Source organism: Ranitomeya variabilis, chromosome 1 (assembly GCF_051348905.1).
Source record: "Ranitomeya variabilis isolate aRanVar5 chromosome 1, aRanVar5.hap1, whole genome shotgun sequence".
Lineage (NCBI taxonomy): Eukaryota > Metazoa > Chordata > Amphibia > Anura > Dendrobatidae > Ranitomeya > Ranitomeya variabilis.
Window position 1 is genome coordinate 648,159,034 of NC_135232.1, and position 17,253 is coordinate 648,176,286.

The 17,253-nt window shown below is 42.5% G+C and overlaps 1 long non-coding RNA gene across 1 annotated transcript in view; it reads left to right on the forward strand.

Moving 5' to 3' along the window:
• Window positions 1-16,893, forward strand: part of LOC143815315 (uncharacterized) — an 84,091-nt gene extending 67,198 nt beyond the window's left edge. The window contains exon 3 of the long non-coding RNA XR_013223722.1: window positions 16,742-16,893. This is a non-coding gene — a long non-coding RNA (uncharacterized LOC143815315). The remainder of the gene's footprint in view (window positions 1-16,741) is intronic.
• The last annotated feature ends 360 nt before the right edge of the window (window positions 16,894-17,253 follow it).

The window sequence follows — 17,253 nt, forward strand, 5'->3', positions numbered from 1 at the left end:
GCCTTCTGAGGTCGGCCGGATTGGGGGCGTCGGCGGCTGCAGCTGATCGTGACACACAGGTAGTAACTGGGAATGCCCCCTCAATGTCTGTTTTGGCCATTAGGATGCCCCTTCCCAACTTGATGACCCGCCTGATTGCCTCGTCAAAGGTGGTACAGTATATAGTACTGTACTTGGTTCCGCGTTGATGTTGTCGTTTACTGACCTGCCCCTTGGATATGACAAATGGTGGATTAGTCTGAATTTATTGGGTTCCTTTTTTGGCACGACTCCCAACGGGGATACCACTATGTCTTCTAAGGAAAGTGTTCTGAATGGACTCGCGATTCTACCTAAAGATGTTTATTTTTTAACATTTTTTTGTTACGACGTCTGGGTGTTAGTAGGCTGATTTTAGATTTTTACTCCAGCCTTTCTTGATTTTAGAAGGGCATGACATGCTTATATCTGTGTCTTCTCCTCCTTTTACTCCTCCGCCTCTTTTATTTTCGCATGACTATATGTACTTGTGACTTTTCCATGTGTTTGTTGTGTCTTCTGAGCAATTTGTCAGCTTATGGACACCTTTTAAGGTGTTTTCTATGTGTTTGTATGTGTTTTTGTTTGCCTGCCATTGGTTTCAATGGGGTTCGACGGTGTTCGTCGAACTCGCCCCAATTCGACGAACCGAACTCGAACACTAGGGGGTGGCTCAGCACTAGTTAATTGTAAAATTTGGCCTAGTCATGAAAGTGAAAACAGGCGCTGGGGTGAAGGGGTTAAGGCTTTATTCACATTTACAATGTTCTCGTACGAGTGTTGTGCATGGTTTTAGCCGTGGTCGAGCTGATGCTCCGTAAGATCCTGGCACTTTCCAAGAAAATCGTGTCCCAGTCCCAATGTGTTGTGGGTAGCACACTCAGTTGTAGGCCACAGACCTCCGCTGTTCCAGGATCTTCATCTTATGAGGCTGCCACACATAACTCAGGGCACACACAGTTCATTTAAACACACAAAAGTTTACTGGACAGTTCAAGTTCATCAGATTGCAACATGCAATATCTGGCACAACATTCCTTGTTTCTTGTTTCCTTAATACAGTACATTTTCAGCATTACTATTCGTTCCTCCTGGACTATCTCCACGCTTACTGGTTGTGTCAACCCCGAGCATTTCCCTCCAGTTCCGCAGTACACCCAGGGTCTGTTACCTTCCTTAGCGATCTCCACATACAACTTCATCTGTTCGCCAGAGGATAAGACACTCTACATATTACCTGGCCTTGGGTGTCGAATATTGCAAGAATGTCCGCAAAGGATCCCAGTAAGACCTCCTACTGTCCCAAATGATAGATACTTGCTCCCTGCAACTTGAACTTGACCTTGGTTAACAAAATTCCCTATCTCACTATCTAACAAGAAGCAATCCCCTTTTACTGGGGCTTGTCCTGCCCACTATGGGCTAGTCCCAACTTTAACTATGTCCCTTCAATATGTAACTGGGCATATCACCTTTACAACATTCTCTGTTATATCACTTATACTTTACATTCCCTATATTTCTGCTGCACACTATGCCTACTATACTAACAATATTTATCCCACACGATACATGAAAGGGAACCTGTCAGCAGGATTGTGCACAGTAACCTACACACAGTGTCAGATCGGCCGTTATACTGATTAAAATGATACCTTGGTTGATAAAATCTGTCTTGTGGTTTTTGTTTAATCTTTATTTTCAATTTTGAGTTAATGACATGCTTGTGCTCTGGGGCGGCCTATGGGGGGGCATCTTTGCAGCACCCCAGGTGACCGGTTGCTGCAGTGATGATACTTTCCTTTCAGGGAGGGTAATATCATGCTCAGAGACAATGGTGTTCTCTTCACCAGGTAAAGCACCCACACACAACACATTCCAAATCCAGACCAGGAGGGGGAGCTTAAAACCCTGTTTTAGGGCAACTTCCCTGAATAAAGATCCTGGTTTGGAGGAGGAGCTAGTTCAGTTTGTACAGACAATCTGTGAGTGAGGACAGACAGGAAAGGAGCTAAGGAGAGATTCAGGGCTGAAGGGAGCTGAGAATAAGCCTCCAAGGAGTCAGTGCGCAGAGACCGGGTACCAGGAACCCGAGGCTAGAGTGGAACTACAGACACTCAGCAGAACCAGAGGGCATAAGATAATACAGACATTGCCCAAATTACGCATGTGGCACAGCAGCATCCTGGAGCCTGGAGTCACCACGTAGAGACCCCAGAAAGTACAGCTCAAGCTGCCTGCCATACAGGACTAGGACAGGAGAAAGAACTGAAAGAATTAGGACCTTGTTTGGAACACTTCAGGCAGCAAGGGACTTTCGCAAGTGCAGAGTGGAAGGCTCCTAACCTGACTTGCCAAGGGGATTCCGCTTGTTTCCGGGCTGCCTGGACTCCTATGTACCTGTTGCAGGTGCCCTGGACTGTGGCCTGCCAACTACAGTAAACCAGGTAAACACTTACAACTTGCGTCCTTTACTCATTTACCGGCAACCGTCATCACCACCATACACCATAGGACCCCTGGGGACCCCGCTTCACCTGTGGGAAGTGTACCATCAGTGCTGCAATAACATCCCCTAGAGGACCCCTTTAACGCAGCGTCGGTCCAATTATTGACTGAACACCACAGCTGGTGTCACGACAGATTTATAAACACTTTTCCCTTAAAAGACCGTCCCCTTTAGTTGAGTCCCAGGGCCACGGAGCGGGTTGCAGCCACTGTGACATCCCCTTTAAAACCGGAGTACCCCGCTGCCCTGGTGGGTGACTCATCTTCATGTGGCACTCTGATTTGGTATTCATCAGTATGGCTTCTGACGGCTCACTGATCCCTCATTGACCTGCCCGGTTTTCCTGAGGAGTATAAAAGAAAATCCATTTGAAAATGGCGCCCACTGCGCCTGCGCAGTAACAGCTATTGGTGTATATAGAGGTGATCCGATAGCTGCTATTGCACGGGCGCCGGCGGTGCCGTCTTGCTGGTGAAGAAAAAAAATGTCCTCCAAGAGGGTGTCGCCGGCGCCTGCGCAATTGCAGCTATTGGATCACCTCTATATACACCGATAGCTGTTACTGCGCAAGTGCGGTAGACGCCATTTTCAAATTGATATTTTTTTTATACTCCTCAGGAAAACCTCAAGCACATTTATTATTAACACACTAAACATGCGATTATGCTGCAGCCAGGAGCCACGACCTGCCTGAAGAAGTTTTTTTTTAAGTATGTACAAATATATTCACTATGTAAACTAGGGGGCAGGTCAGTGAGGGATCAGTGACCTGTCAGAAGCCGTCAGTATGAATAGCTATTCAGGGCACCACATGAAGACCCCCCACAGGCCGCCGCGGGCATATCATTAACACAAAACTGAAAATAAAGATGAAACAACAACCACAAGACAGATTTCATCAAGCAAGATATCATTGTAATCAGTATAACGGCGCAGACCTGACACTGTGTGTAGGTTACTGTGCACAATCCTGCTAACAGGTTCCCTTTCACCAGATTACACCTATAACTGTAATGCACAGTTCACACTTCACATGACACAACATATGTATAAAACACATGACATCATTTACATAATGCGACAGTGCAGAATTTCGACAGTGCAGTCTGCCAGCATTATACTCCGCACACATTTTGGGAGCTCACCATAAAAAATATTGTTTACCCTACATGCAATTCCTTCCCAGCTAGACTGGCTGGTCACAGGGAACAATAGATTGCATTTAACTGTACACATTATGAACCTCAGTTATATTCATGGGACATGGTAGGTGGAGGCCATTTTTGCAGATTTTGCTTTGGGGCACAAGAGCTACAAGTTACCCCGCTGCCGTCTCTATATATACTTTTATGAGAAACGTATGTATCTGGTGAGTATTATATACAGTGACCTGTAAAAACTGGCCCCATATCCCTTGTGTGGTGTGAACAGGGCGACGCTTTTCAGGCCTCATCCATCAGAGCCGTCTCACAGTAAAGCTGTCTGTTGCCCATAGCCACCAATGCTCAGCTTTCATTTTACCTCAGCAGTGTATGAAATGGCTGAGGCCTAAAATACCATTCCTGCCAGTCGGGCGGCTCTTTTACTGAGCAGTGTTGTGTGTGAGGTTCCAACATGGCGTATTGTGAAGGAGGCCAACGTACACCCAGAGATGCACCGCTGTTTTGCGGTTTCTCTCGTCAAGCAGTATATAGTTCAGTGAAGTGACCTAGCGGGATCCGTGGCCTATGGCAAACATTAGATGCTGGCGCACAGTACAAAGCTACAGGTATGCAACTTGTGGGTGCAAAGTTTGATAAAAATGTGGGCAGACACGTACGTGGACATCTGTTACTGTTCACGAGCACCACTATTTCCTTTCGGGTGGGTGCATATGTTGTATATTTGGTGCTGATTTTACTCTCCGATTTTCAGTTTGTTTTTTTTTGCTGAATACATCAGTAAATGTAGTTTTTAGTTTTTTGTCCATTTGTTTTGCAAAAATGCACCTTTTTTATGCTGGTTTTACTCATTTTTTTCAAATGGGGACCCCGAAATCTGCAGATTACTCCGCTAACCTGACAATGTCTTGCGGTTTTTTTTTTTTGCTGAATTTTTCAGCAAAAAAGGCATTTAAGGGTATGTGTCCACGTTCAGGATTGCTTCAGGATTTGGTCAGGATTTTATGCAGGTAAAATCCTGACCAAATCTGCACCTGAGGTCACTGGCAGGTCACCTGCGTTGTCCTTGAGTTTTTTCTGCAATGTAAGGGCACGTGTCCACGTTCAGGTTTGCTTCAGGCTTTGGTCAGGATTTTATGCAGGTAAAATCCTGACCAAAAATGCACCTGAGGTCACTGGCAGGTCACCTGCGGTGTTCCTGCGTGTTTTGCTCATTGTAGCAACATGCTGCGTTCTGAAAAAACGCAACGCATGTGCATTTTTGTGGGAAAAATGCATGCGTTTTTTAATGCACAGTGGAGACGGGATTTCATTAAATCCCCTCCACTATGCTGTAACATCTGGACGCTGCGTTTTTGACGCTGCGGCTCAGCGCTGCGTCAGAAACGCAGCGTTTCCTGAACGTGGACACATACCCTAAGGACATGCTGCGTTCTTAAAAGACGCGCCGCATGTGAGTTTTCTCGGGTGTGCCGCATGCGTCTTTTACTGCATAGTGGAGACAGGATTTCATTAAAAATCCCCTCCACTATGCTGTAACATCTGGACGCTGCATTTTTTATGCATGCTGCTCAACGCTGCGTCAAAAACTCAGCGTTTCCTGAACGTGGACACATACCCTAAGGGTATGTTTCCACGGTCAGGAAACGCTGCTTGTTTGACGCTGCGCAGAGCTGCAGCGTCAAACAAGCAGCGTCCAGATGTTCCAGCATAGTGGAGGGGATTTTATGAAATCCCGTCTCCACTATGCGTGGAAACCCGCACGCGGCGGCCCTGCGACTACGGACATGCTGCGCGTCTTTTCAGATCGCAGCATGTCCGTACACCTTGCGGGGACGCAGCGTCCCCGCAAGGCATATCACAGGGCGCTATGGGAGAGAGCGATCATCCCGGATGTGAAGAGTTAACACATCCGGCATGATCGCGTCCCAGAAAGGGGGCGGGGCTTAGCACCGAGCGGCTTCGCCGCTGCGGCGATACCGCCGGCCATCCTGACAGTGGAAACATACCCTTAGGCTATGTTACCACAATGAGCTTTGGGTGAGTTTTTGATTTTGCAGATTTTTTGCACCCATTAACCCTGTCACCATCTTGGGTTTTTCCATTTTTTTATTTTTGTTTTTCGCTCCCCTTCTTCCCAGAACCATGAAATGTTTATTTTTCCATCAGTATGGCCGTGTGAGGGTTGTTTTTTTTTTGCAGGACCAGCTGTGCTTTTGAACGACACCATTGATTTTACCATATAGTGTACTGGAAAATGGGGAAAAAAATTCTAAGTGCAGTGAAATTGCAAAAAAAGTGCAATTCCACAATTTTTTGTTGTTGTTTTTTTACCATGTTCAGTAAATTCTAAAACTGACCTGCCATTATGATTCTCCAGGTCATTATGAGTTTGCAAATACCAAACATGTATAGATTCTTTCTTATTTAATTGGTGGGAAAAAAAAATCCAAAAATTGTAAAAGACAAAAAAAATGGTGCCATTTTCTGAGAGTCGTAGCATCTCCATTTTTCGTGATCTGGGTCCAAGTGTGTGCTTTTTTAGCATGTTGAGTTGATGTTTTTATTGACACCATTTTGGTGTAGATACACTGTTTTGATTGTCCATTATGGCATTTTAATGCACTGTTGTGGCTACCAAAAAAAAACCTTAATTCTGGCATATAAAAACTTTTTTATTTTTTCCTCTTTACTATCTTCAGTAGTCTCTATGGGATACTAGAAGCTGCCAGCATCCGATCGCTTGTGATATACATACCAGGGCTTCAGGTCTGCAATGTATAGCTAAAATGCTCATCAGGATGGCGCTCATAGCTATTCAGCAATGACAACCACAGGGGTCTCCTGCAGACCCCGGGTTGTCATGCCAACCCATCAGCGACCCGCGGTCATGTGACACGGCCGCCGATGGATGGAGCTAATGTTGCGCTTCCGGCGCGATCATGTTAAATGCAGCTGTCAGAGATTGACATTGGCATTTAACATGTTAACAGCTGTGGGTGGATCGCGATTCTACTCGCAGCTGTTAGGGGCACATGTCAGTTGATGAAATCAGCTAACGTGCCGGAGAAGTTGCGGGCGTATCGCTGGAGCCGCATCAAACAGGGGGAGGAGACCTATACAGCATAAGTCGTAAATTGGTTAAGTAAAATAGGTTACTTGCATTTTTTCTAAAATACACAGCATAAAAATCTCACTAAAGTCATGGTGGGAACGTAGCGTATTAGTGCATGAATAATAAGGTGCATTTCTCACCTTAATATGTTAAAAGAAATGGATATATGAATACCAAGATCCAGGTGTCATGTTGTAACAATGGTACTCACTTGGGAGTGGGATGATGTATCACAGGAACAGTTTCTATTTAAAAATCAGGTTTATTCCAGTCCTCATAAACTACATCACAGGAAAACTGAAATACTGCCCTTGTCCAACACACTGTGAAACCTAAAGTAAAAAGTCCATACAATAGTGCTTAGTCCTTTAGCAAAGGCACACAATCATGGACGTCTGCACACGTCCACACACAGACATGACTGAGACACACAGGCCTCATTTCACAATGTGAAGCACACCCAGTGGTGGAGATATGGTAAGCAGCCATCCAGTCCCACTCTTCAGCTACTCACAATCATCCCGGCCCTTATATGGCCAATTAACCCTTCTTAGTGCTATGTGTACTAGAGCATTACTCCAGGTTTATATCACAGAGGACAACCACTTCTGTGATACATATTTCTCGTCCACTATGTGTTCATCAGCCACCTTGCAATGTATACCCCACTGCAATGCATGTGTGGTCTGTAACGTGGCACATGGTGTTCGTGCAATATGGGCTAAGCGGGGGGAGGAATTTCTAGTACCTGAAACCTCCCCTCTAAACAGTTCAGAACAAATCAGAACAAAACATTGAGTAAAGGGATTTATCCAGTTTCCTCTAGTGCAGTGCCACTCACTTCCACAGGACACGTCCATGATACATGTCTGTCAAATCAGATCGTGCATGCAACTAGGAAGGTTCTAGGGTAATTACTTTATCAGCACCATTCGCTTCTGTTTTAGCAATGGATAACCCCATTAAAGGGTTACTTATTGCCAACATTAAAACTAAGAAAGGATAGGTGATTACAGGTGCAATGTTCTTTGATGAACACGTGAGTACAGCCATGTACATGTGTAACATGGCACGGGGCGGTAGCCATGGACGAGGTACTTGTCTCTTATGCCTCGGCACGTTACATAAAGGTGTGGGTCCAAGCTGGGTATGTGGACTTTGTCTATGGGGTCGCTATGCCCTTGCAGGCTGCATATTATCGATGACTTTTGTTGGCCAGGACCAGATGTTGAGGACTTCAATGTGGGAGACTATCAGTCATAAATAAAAAAAATTCTGAACAATAACTTGGTGGGGATTATGTACAAAAGATAGCGGGTAGATAGCTAAATAAATGTTTCCTTCAACACACAGAGGATTTTCATACACAGTCTCAGTTCCTTTCTCTTAACTCACTTTGCTTCTGTCTATGCTAGATCACCTGCCTTCACCACAACCCAACACAGTACTACCGTCCAGTAAGTGAGAGTTCTATTCTCAACCCGCGGTTCCGCTTCCTCTTCCCTCTTAAGAGAACTAGTTTTTCAATATGACCAGTACTTAGCTTCTCTGCTTGCTGATGCCTGGGAACAGGGGTGTCAAACTGCATTCCTTGAGGGCCTCAAAATATGAGTGTTTTCAAGATTTCCTTCTCATTGCACAAGGATCTGGAATCATTCTGTGCAGGTGATTAAATGATCACCTGTGCAATACAAGGAAATCCTGAAAACATGACCTGTTTGCAGCCCTTGAGGAATGCAGTTTGACACTCCTGTCTTGGAACACCCAATTAGGGCACTCTTTTCGTCTCACGCTGTTTGTTCTGTCCTCGCCCATTACCTCTCTGAGTTATAAACTCGAGGCTATACTGCTAGGCGTCCTATCCCACGACCCCTTTCCAATGCATCACTCGGTCGTTTGGTAACTTCTCTCCTTTTCTCTCTCTCTTTCCTCAGGATCACTCTATATCTACTGCCTTGGTCTCCACTTGCGTCAGGTACACCCATGACGTGAGACTCGCTCACTACTCATACCATAGGTCTGCTTTTACTGCATGCTGTCCCTATCTAACTTCCTAACAGGAAACTGTCTCTGTCCCTTCACCTTAGCCCCCTCCCACTCTGGGCTACTCCCAAATATCTATACTATCTCTCCCTACTCTTGGGAAAAATACAATCTATCACTAATAACACTGGTCATTTATACACCACAACAATATTCGTGTCTTCAGGGGGGAAAGTGGGCAGTATGTCCTTCTCCTTACACATGGACTTCTTACAGCAATTAGTATTTTCCACGTATGAGAAACAGACCTACTTTTTTATCAGAATTTGGGTCACGTGACACCAGTTTTTCTCGTACACGAAGACAACATGTCAACCGAATTCTGTCAGATTTTTTTCATGGACCCATAGATTTGCATTGATTGACTACACTCAGATCAAAATCAGACGTGTCTCTGTGATTTTGCGTGGAGCACGTGGTAGGCGAAAAATCATGTTCGTGTGAATGGCACCATATACAATCATTGGTTCGAATGCCATCGTGAAAATCACGTTGTATAATGAAAACAAAACAAAAACGCAGCATGAACTACTTTGATCCAGTTTTCAGATTGGACTGTCCCATTATATTCAAAGTGGATGTCATATGGACACCATTATGACATCTGTTTTTTACAGATCCATTTCCATTGTTAACATAAAAAACTGCATTTGGACTTCTATGATATATTAAATTGTTGATCTATAAGATGTATATATAGGAATTTAAAGCACAGACTTACAGATGACAGAGGAAAAATGAACTGTTCTTTCTTTATGAAAAATGATGATTTTCATACTCTTTCCTGAATTTTTGCAATGGAAAAAAAAGGCTTCTATGCAGATAGTGTCCGTATAACATCCATTTTTAACAAAATGCATCCATTGAAATGAATGCATGTGTATTATCCAAAAAATGGATGTAATGCCTGCTACAATTTTTTAGACAGACCATAGGTCTGTGTTTAACAATGAACATGTGAACTACACCATTGTTTTTCAAAGGTGCGTGATCTGTCCATATGGACTGATTATACGCTGGTCTGAACTAGTTGTAAATAATCGACCTTTTAATTTCTATTTTATATATCAATATTAAGAAGATAAGAAACTTTGTAATATATAGTATCAGAGAAATCTGTTTGTTTCTCCAATGTAATATATTGTATCAGAGAAATCTGTTTGTTTCTCCAACTGAATTGATCTTTCATTCTTAATTAAGGGGTAAAATCTGTATTCAGTGAAGGCAGTTGTTCACATTACTGAGATAGGAGATGACAGATGGTGTTCAAAAGATTTTATGGAGAGGAATTAGAGAAAGATACAGCCATTCGGCTGCAAGTTCTGAATAGAAGTTAATAGGAATATCCGGGACTTTGCTTAGGCACATTTTTAGTTTTTCACAAACATGCTACCTACATGTTGACAGAATGGCTGCTTCTGTACCGCCTTGCTCTATCGACAGGGTGTGACTTTTTCAATCAGAATTTATAGAGCAGAGCGAAAAAAAAGCAGCTGCTCTGTCGATGTGATGTTAGTAGAGGCAGCTGAGTCCCCGGCAGGAGCGGTCGGTGACCGCTCTGTGCCGGCGATGAATGGCGCTGGGCACAATAGGCAGGTAGGTAGCAACTACCTGCCTATTAGTGCTTAGGCACCTTTTTTAGTTTTTCACAAAGTCCCAGATATAGCCTTTAATGAGCACCAACTATCATCTCCTATCTCAGGAATGGGAAAATCTGTCTTTACTGAATACAGATTTTACCTGTGAATTGAGAATTTTAAGAATGAAAGATCAGTCCAGGAGGAGAAAGAAGCAGATTTATCTGATAAAATATCTTGCAAAATTTGTTATCTTCACGTGTGCTATTGATTTATGAAAAAAATATTTAAATGAAGGTTACTATAGAATTTTGAGGTATTTTTCACAAATAGAAGACCTCTGTTTAAGGTTTATGTAGTTGCTCATGTCTGATTTTTTTTTTTTGGGGGGGGGGGCTGACCAAGTGTTGGTCTTTATTTTTGCGTACAAGAGAAATCTCTTACGTATGAATGCGGCTTAAGTCTAGGGATAATGAATATCAGTATTAGGCCGGTTTCACACGTCAGTGGCTCCGGTACGTGAGGTGACAGTTTCCTCACGTACCGGAGCCACTGACACACGTAGACACATTGAAATCTATGCATCTGTGCAGATGTCATTGATTTTTTGCGGACCGTGTCTCCGTGTGCCAAACACGGAGACATGTCAGTGTTCGTGGGAGCGCACGTATTACACGGACCCATTAAAGTCAATGGGTCCATGTAAAACACGTACCGCACACGGACGTTGTCCGTGTGCAGTCCGTGTGCAGTCCGTGTGCCGTGCAGGAGACAGCGCTACAGAAAGCGCTGTCCCCCCCACGTGGTGCTGAAGCCGCCATTCATATCTTCTCTGCAGCAGCGTTTGACTGTAGAGAAGATATGAATAATCCTTTTTTTTGTTTCTCATGTTTAACATAAAGATCCATGTCCCCACCCCCCTCCCACCCCCTGTGCGCCCGCCCGCTGTTATTAAAATACTCACCCGCCTCCCTCGCAGTGTCCTGTCCTGGCCGCAGCTTCTCCTGTATGCGGTCACGTGGGGCCGCCCATTACAGAAATGAATATGCGGCTCCACCCCTATGGGAGGTGGAGCTGCATATTCATGACTGTAATCGGCGGCCCCACGTGACCGCTCATACAGTAGAAGGTGCGGCCAGGACAGGACACTGCGAGGGAGGCAGGTGAGTATTTTAATAACAGCGGGCGGGCGAACAGGGGGTGGGAGGGGGGTGGGGACAGGGATCTTTATGTTAAACACCAGAAACAAAAAAAAAAAAAGGATTATTCATATCTTCTCTAAAGCAAACGCAGCTGCAGAGAAGATATGAATGGCGGCTTCAGCACCACGTGGGGGGGACAGCGCTTATCTCTAGCGCTGTCTCCTGCACGGTGCGTGTGGTACCCAGTCGGCACACGGGCGGCACACGTGTGCTGCACTGATGTGCCACAGAAATGCACGGGCACACGGACACGGATAACTCCGGTACCGATTTTTCCGGTACCGGAATTATCTGGACGTGTGAGACTGGCCTAAACCTCCATCACAGGCATGAACACAATCCTCCTTTAAGCCCACGTTCACATGTTCAGTATGTGGTCAGTATTTTACATCAGTATTTGTTAGCCAAAATCAGGAGTAGAACAATCAAAGGAAAAGTATAATAGAAACACGTCACTACTTCTGTATTTTTCAACCACTCACGGTTTTGGTTTACAAATACTGATGTTCAGTATTTTACATGTGAACGTGGCCTAAAAGTCCTGTATTTACACCTGAATAAACATCAGCAGTATATGGGTTCTGCAAAAGAGAATGGCTCCATAATCACATATGAGTTGGATCATGTTGCATTTTTTTGCACAGATTCAAACTTTCATTTGCCTCAGTATAACATAAATTTCTATAGGTGCCACATTGTGGCTGTATAATATTAACCAGGCCTGTAATACTGATGTGGGAGATCTTCGGGAGTCCTCTACCACTGCATTTAGTTATTCACTATAAGCATTGCCTACTTCACAGGCTTGATCAATCCCGTGTGGTTTATGATCTGAGGATTGATGGATTATAGTTAATCCAGTATCAGCATTAACAATATTGTTATTGTTCTATTCCTGTAGCTTGAATCTCACTAGACTCTGAGGACCTACTTAATGGGTACTAGTTTCCACTTGTGTTCCTTGCAAGTTCTTCAGCTTCCAAGAAGGAGAATCCCTTGAATTCACACAGGGAAAGGGCTAAGCAGGTGTGTTTTGTTAGGAGCCTCTCTGTGGATTAAATTAACCTATTAGTGTCACATATAGGAAAAACAAAGCAATGTATAATTATTGCACAAATCCAGCAGAGCTAATTTTGTGCTTTTAAATAACTTCTCACTTTGTGATGTGTTGGAAGTCATCTAACCTTGCCCCATATTGCATATTTGTCACTCCAAATAGTTTATGCTCTTTAAAACTCATGTCAGGAAACTTAAAGGGGTGGTCCAATACCTAAAATACCTTTTCTCCCTATCAGGCTAATCCATAAATGTGTTTTTTTTTTTTTACTGAACTTCCTGTGACGTTCTATTTGAAAGGAGTCTCAAACAGGACATCACAGGAGGCTGGCGCTGCACTCACTTCCCTGCTGCATGTGTCACCTCACCTGAAAAAGGACCTCAGCAGGGGGCACTGCAGTTACTTAGGGTTACAATTTCTTGCATCTCTGCCCTCTGAAGATGTCCTGGATCCATGGTGCTAGACGCTGCAGGAAAGGTGAGTAACCTCAACAAACATTTAGGTCATAAACAAGAGCCCAACCAGAAGAGAATATTTTGCTCATAAATATTTTATTTCAAATTGCATATTTAAAAATAGGAAGGCAAAGTGCTGCTTAATATGTGGAGATACAAAGCATGAACTATCCAGTGCAGGCATATATCAAGACATTTTGGATAGCAGGACAGTAATTGGCATAGTAAGAAAGAGGTAGAAAAATAATCCCCTATAAAATATCAATCTTTCTAGTATACCAAACAAAGCATAGATGCTAACATGCAATATGACTGGGTTCAGCACATCCCTGCTGCCCCAACGCATGTTTCGCCCTCCTCCTTCAGGGACGTATTGGGGAGGGAGATAGTTGAAGTTTATAATTAGATCAATAGTGATCAAATCCAAGGGAGGTGTGTACATCAGATGGTTAATGGGCACAGGTTTCCCTTCTCAAAGGTGCATGTGTCACAAATGAATGGCCAATCAAACTTTGTTTCTACCTCCACCGCTGTTCTTAACTGTGAAGGAAAATGTCATCAGAGGTAGAAGCACTGACTGACACCAGTGCCGCCCCACAGCTTCTTGCACCACCCTCAAATTAATCATCATCAGGGGATGGTGATAGAAGTGAGCTGTGGCTGTAAGCACTCTCCGGTACTGACTGACACCCTCCTGAGAAGTGCATCAGTGCAGTGTGACAATTGCTGAAATCAGGGTCTCTGCCTCTAAATCACGCGGCTCTCAGTTTAAATAGCAAAAATTTGCTGTTCTTTTATGGCTGGATTATTGCAAACAGCAGAAAGTTTGTAAATGTTGCTAACAAATCTAATTTGCAATGGGGGGATTAATAATTTCAATTGTAACTGTACTTCAGGCATTTAAATGACTTACATTCTGAATTTTTTTGCATCTTACTCTCTAGTCACAAAAATGCTTCCCTTTGTGACTTGTGGCTTCTTTCTCCCTCAAGCTTCGGCGTAGACCTCCGCCCTCTTTTATCCTTAGACTATTATGACAGACAGATCTGAAGACATATTTGAGTGAATGATCGGGCCAGAGACAAATGACCGATGTGTGTGGAAATAGGCATAACACTAAGATATCTTACAAAATGTTTTATATTTTCTTCCTAAATTCTACAAGTGAAAATAAATGTGATTTAAAACAAAGTCTGGGAATATAAACTGATGACGACCTTTGACACTCTAACTGCAGGAATGAATGTCACATGGATTTATGTCTTTTTACATCAACTAATGAACTTGCCCATCAGACCATGTGGGGTCATCACAACAGAGACCCTAATCACAGGACAATAAAACATTCCTTATCTAAGAACTGGCCCAATATTTATGGACGTAACTGTTTATCACCCATGGTAATTCTGCTTCATGCCACCTGTCTTATCCATGTTTTTTTTTTTTTTTTTTTTTCTGTGCTATGTTGTGCATAAATATGTGATTCTTCAGAATTTGTATTAGTCTATGCCTGATGAAGAGACCTGTGTAGTCTCGAAAGCTTGCAATTTGTTACCATCTTTTCAGTTAGCCATTAAAAGGTATCAACCACTGAGGACTCTCAATTCTAAATATTTAAAACATTCATCACTTTTATGTAACGGAGTTCTAATTTAGAAAACTTTTGAAATAAGAAATAATAAGAACTAATAATAATAACAAAATGATACATGTACTTTTTAATGCATTCAGCAGCACAAACTGTACTCTAGAGCTGTCATAATGAATTCACCCCCTAACAATAATGGGGTAGCTCTGCTAATTTGGTCTCAATCTATATAGTAAAACTGATAAGTGAGCTACATAAAGTAGGAAGCATCAGCATGTTGTATTTGCTCTAGTAGCCAGTGTGAAGATTTTAATTTCGAGATTTTCTAATTCGGCTGATACTAAGAAACAAAAATTAAAATGTCGGGGTTTTTTTTCACCTGGCGTAAATGCCGCGGTTCTCCTGAATCTGATGTTGTTTTTCTTTTCTTCCTACGCCTCTCCGTCCTTGAGATATGGCCTTCCCTCCCTGCATATTTATCTAGTAATTTTTAGACAACTGGGCATAGCCCTTAAGAAGACTCCCATAGAGAAGAAAATAGAACCACTTGGTTAAAAAGACTAAATTTACTTAGAAGGAAGATAGAGTGAGGCACAAACACAAGAAAAACTATGCCACATTCAGAACAGTTACCGTAATTGTTTAACACCAATTAAAATAATTACATATTTAAGGCAATTGACAGGTTATCTTCAATTTATAGCTTCAAATAGCTTTGTTTTCTTAGGCAATTAGGCCAAGTTCATGTAATAAATGAACTTTAACTAGCAAAAGGTAATTTTGTCTTTTGGACAGGACTACCCTTAAAATTGTTCTGTTACTTATCTATTTGTATTTCACCAAAGAATGGAAGAAGGAATGAAGAAAATTGAGCTTTGTCTTTTTCCTAAAATATTTACTAGATAGAAATAAACAAAAAACAGTGAATCGGTTCATAAATAACTAATTATCTCAATTGTCTCTTATTCTGGAGATGTTATTTTATAAAAACAGTCGTTATCCAGTGCTCAAAACTGTCATCAAAACATTTCTCAAACAATTACACAATCAAGAAGTGCATCTCGCTGACTTATCACAAAGCTAGAGAATAGGAGGCAGTTGGACAAGAATGTAAATGCTGAATGATTCCATTTTAAAGGGTCCATTTACTCTGAGGAGAACTAATAAGAGCCAATAGTGATGGTAACAATGGATACAAGAAACCATCTTTTATGAATATGTATGAAAAAGTACTTTATGACAGTTTGCTTATGTTAGGTTAAAATGTTAATAAGCAATAGAGAAGTTCTGACAATTAAGACTGCTAAAAAAGAGAACTATGGTCATACTTTAAAGGGAATCTGTTAGGAAGTTTTTGCTCTTTATTTTGAGATTAGTATAATGTAGGGGCAGGGAGCCTGATTCCAGGGATGTGTCTCTTGTTAAGCAGCTTGCTGTAGTTTCAATTTAATCAGTGTTTTATCTGCAAGAGATTATCACTGCAAGACTAGGTGTTGCGTGCTAGTCAGGAAGAACTTTGTAACCCCACCCCCACCACTGATTGGCAGCCTGCTGGCAGTATACAGGGTTCACAGGAAGCTATCAATCAGTGGTGTGGGCGGGGTTATACACAGCTGATAGTAGGGAAACAGGGATTCTATCCAAACTGCACCAAGCAGCCCAGTAAGTGACACATCTCTGGAATCAGACACTTTCCCCCTACATCATGCTGCTCTCAGAGTACATGACAAAAACTTGCTGACAGGTTCCCTTTAAGAATACCATGAAAATCTATTTAAGATGACCACCCAAAGTTGCAATGAGACAGAACGAAAAAATGTGATCTACACCTGTGGTGGTTTTCTCAGACAGGAAGGCATTTGAAGATATTTAAAATACACTTACCTACTAGAGATGAGTGAATCTATTCAATGCAAATTGAACTGTAACATTTGCTGAAACTGACAATTTCAAACAAATTTCCAAATTGATTTTCATACATTGCCTATAATGACTGCTGCCATTTTATACATTGCAGAAGATTGCATCAACCAGAGAAGGCTCACATGACCTTAGATACGACTGATCTGGCTTCCTCATAATGCTTTGAAGTTATCACATCACATGGTGTAGCACAGCCAATCTGGAGGGGCTATCATAGCCTGTATAAAAGCCGAAATAAGAAATGAAGCAGCCATTTTGTTGTAAATCTGATAGAGAGAGGACATCACAGCATTTTTGTATGAAATAAAGTAACCAACATATTTTTAGTGAGTGTCGCCCTTCCTTCCCACTTTGTATTCACCGGCCGTGGTCGTAGATGACATTTTTATTTATTGATATAAATATTTTTGGAGGGATAAAAGGACCAAATTTAAGCAAATTTAGACAAACATGGTTTTAGACTACAAAATTCTTGCAGATATTAACCGTGTCAGATTTCAGCTCCCATGCCAAAATGATAAGTAACTAGCACCAAACTTTCACACAGTCACACAGGTCTGCAGACTCAAGTTAACTGGTGATTCACCCCTTGTTTGCTTTACATAC